The following is a 3000-nucleotide window of genomic DNA, read 5'->3' on the forward strand; positions in this document are numbered from 1 at the left end:
ACGATGGCTGATTTCCACAATGTTAGTACTCCTGCCATGGCCCATCTTGGGCGACCAATGTGAGGTCCCTCAACACTGAGCTGGGAAGAAATGTCAGCCGCACAACATTATAGGAGATCATATTTTTATATTCTATACCATATACATATTATTATATTCTATACTGCACATATTATTTTCACTATGGAGATCCAAGAGCCATAGATTACCTCAAGAACAGAGAGAATAATAAAAGCAAGGGGGAAAAAAAGGTTAGGAAGTGATAAACCTTGAGTCCTTGTTACCTTTGTTTTAATTCTATTTTATTTAATGGTAAGTTTATATAATTCAATTTATGACACTGGTGTGTTTCACAGTTGGTCTGCAATATTCCCGAACACTTATTAACCCTCCTGAGCCAGTAGGGGCTGGCGGCAGCTTGTCACCGTCTGTGTCCCCACCTAGACCATGAATCTCAGGAGGTCTTCAGCTGTGACCCTCCAGCCCTCGGCACCGAGGACACACACGACCATTCACTGCAGCCAGCCGGCGAATCCATTTTGTCATCCCTCTGAAAAAGTTAAGAGAGAGCTCAGGGTGCTGCGGAACCACAAAGGCCACTTGGCAAAGGCTCTAGAGGAAGCGAACCTGACCTCAGCTAAGAACAAGGTCAAAGCTCTGTTATATATAGCACTTCAAGACCGACTTCCTGCACACAGCGCTAATATGCCACTCCCTGTTGACAGACAGCACAAGGCTTAGGCTTGCCTTAGGGGTGCCTCCCAGCTTGTTTCCTTAACATCCAGTTATTTCAAGACCCGTTACAGTTTGCTGAATTCCAGCCCACTAAGAGAACTAAGACATCTCCCTGAGGGTTCTTGTCATGGTTTTGACTAAGCCAGCACACCAGGCCGGCCACCAGCAGGATAGAACTTTGGGAACGGTCACCGTGTGTCTGAGGCCAAGTCAGCCATCAGTGGCACCCTATGGAAATAAACATCTATTAATCAGAGCAATAGCTGACGTGCCGTGGGGGCTTCCTACCTTGGTGCCAAGCCCCATAAGAGGATATCCTCACAGACTCATTAATGAAATGTCCCATGATGTCCTCCACCAGGCACATCCTCATGAAGACTGTCCCCCTCCTGGAGCTGTCGCCCATCCAGTAAGATCGGAGGGCGGTTGGGACCAACAGGTTCTGCTCTGTTATCTCAATGACTCTTTTCTTTTTGGCCAAAGGTGCCATGGGGCTTCCTCAGTAAGTGCATTTGAGTCACCTTGAAGCACTCCACTGAGAAAGAAGCATGGCAGGAAGAGGTCCCACAGACTCACTTTTGCCCCTCGCTGACATCCGTTCAGAGTTGAAATCCGTTGGCTTTTCAGGGCACTGGATGACACTACCCACGGTCCCCCCCGGATCTCAATAGGTTGACATTTTACATCATTTGAATAAATCAAAGTAACAGGGGCGCACGAAGTTGCTGAGCTGGGGAGATGATCACAGAGAAGTGAAAAAGACATTTTCATGTTCTCGCTGATGAGCAAAATAAGTCAATTGTGCGAGGAGCCTTCTCAGGGACAGAGCAGCAATGCCACCTCTGTGTTGGCCGGTAATAAACAGGTGGGGAAACGCTTCAACTCCATCCATTGGGTGCCCCCCCCAAACCCACCATGTAGCATCCACACTCTCCCGGAAAAAAAGACAGCCCTGATTTGGTAGAGTCCTGCCCTTGGAACACAAACTCAGTGTCACGTGGAAAACAGAATCTCATTTCCCTCAACTGAAGCTTCAACTTTGGACGCCATGGCTGTTGATCTCGGTCTTTTCCTCCAAAAGGAAAAAGCAGTTTTTCTACCTGTGGTGGAAACGCGAACTTGAACTTGGGCGCTCTTCTGTGTGTGCGCTGAAACGGGCTAACTGCTTTCAAGCTGCATTGTTCCGAATGTGCTTCAAGGATTTGGCAAGTGAAAAGAAAAAGCCAGCAAGCCAGCAAGCAAACAACAACCCTAAATTGTCTGGCACTTTGGGTCAGAAGTTGAAAAACCCAATTGTGAGGACTCATTCAGGAAGGAAGATCTTTTTTCATGCTAATCAACTACTAATTATAAAATAGGTGATAGCTGGCGAGTGAGGAACTACAAAGGAGGGGGTGTGGGCGGTGCAAGTTCATAATTTAGTCACCCTTGATTGGAAAGTGGGCGTTGTAAGATTTTTGGCACCAGACCCCAGCGAGTCACTCCGCAGTGTGGGTTTCTCTCACTTTGGGCTTTCAGTTTGGACACAGGAAAGAGCCAGCCAGAAAGTAAAGCCAGAAGGGAGGATTTTTAAGAGGCGAAGCTGCAAAGAAGAGTGGCTTTGGGGGGCTTTTTTGCACATCGAGGTGGACTAATGGGAATAAACTCTTATTAAAGGCCCAAGGGGAAGAAAACCCATGGAGGTGGCCCCCTACTGGGTCCAAATAATGCCCTTGGAGTAGCCTCTATGATAGATCCCGGGCTTAAGAGGAAGTCCTGGGCCAGGGGCCTAAAGCCATTCTAGGACCGAGTCAGAGTCACGACAGTGGCAAGGTCAGCTGGCTGGGGCTTTCTGTGTGAGGCCCGGAGGAGGGGTAAGAGATACAGATGAAGAGGGGGTCGGGAGTCAGGGGGTGAAGAATTTGGATGCTATCCTCTGAGCAACAGGGAGCCACAAAAGCAACGTTTCTCTTATTTGGCTACATATTGGAATCACCCAGAGAGCTTGATGCCTGGATTCCCAACCCCCGAGATTACGATTTCATCAGCCTCGGGTGTAACTCGGGAGTCAGGATATTAGAAATCTGTCCAGGCAGGGCGCCTGGGTGGCTCAGTGGTTTAAGCATCTGCCTTCAGCTCAGTGTCCGGGGATCCACCCGAGTCAGGCTCCCGGCTTCTCCCTCTCCCTCTGCCTTTCCCCCTCCTTATGCTTTCTCTCTCTCTCTGTGTCAAATAAATAAAATCTTAAAAAAAGAAATATGTCCAGGTGACTCTGATACAGCTAGA

General features: G+C 48.4%; 1 long non-coding RNA gene across 1 annotated transcript; it reads right to left on the reverse strand.

Moving 5' to 3' along the window:
• Window positions 1–285: 285 nt before the first annotated feature.
• Window positions 286–1285, reverse strand: LOC309855954. Its single transcript, XR_014307015.1, has 2 exons — window positions 1024–1285; window positions 286–550 (listed from the first exon to the last, which is right to left on the reverse strand). It is a non-coding gene; the product is annotated as an uncharacterized lncRNA (long non-coding RNA).
• Window positions 1286–3000: the final 1715 nt, after the last annotated feature.

The sequence above is a fragment of the Mustela nivalis genome, assembly GCF_964662115.1.
Source record: "Mustela nivalis genome assembly, chromosome: X".
NCBI classification, from domain to species: Eukaryota; Metazoa; Chordata; class Mammalia; order Carnivora; family Mustelidae; genus Mustela; species Mustela nivalis.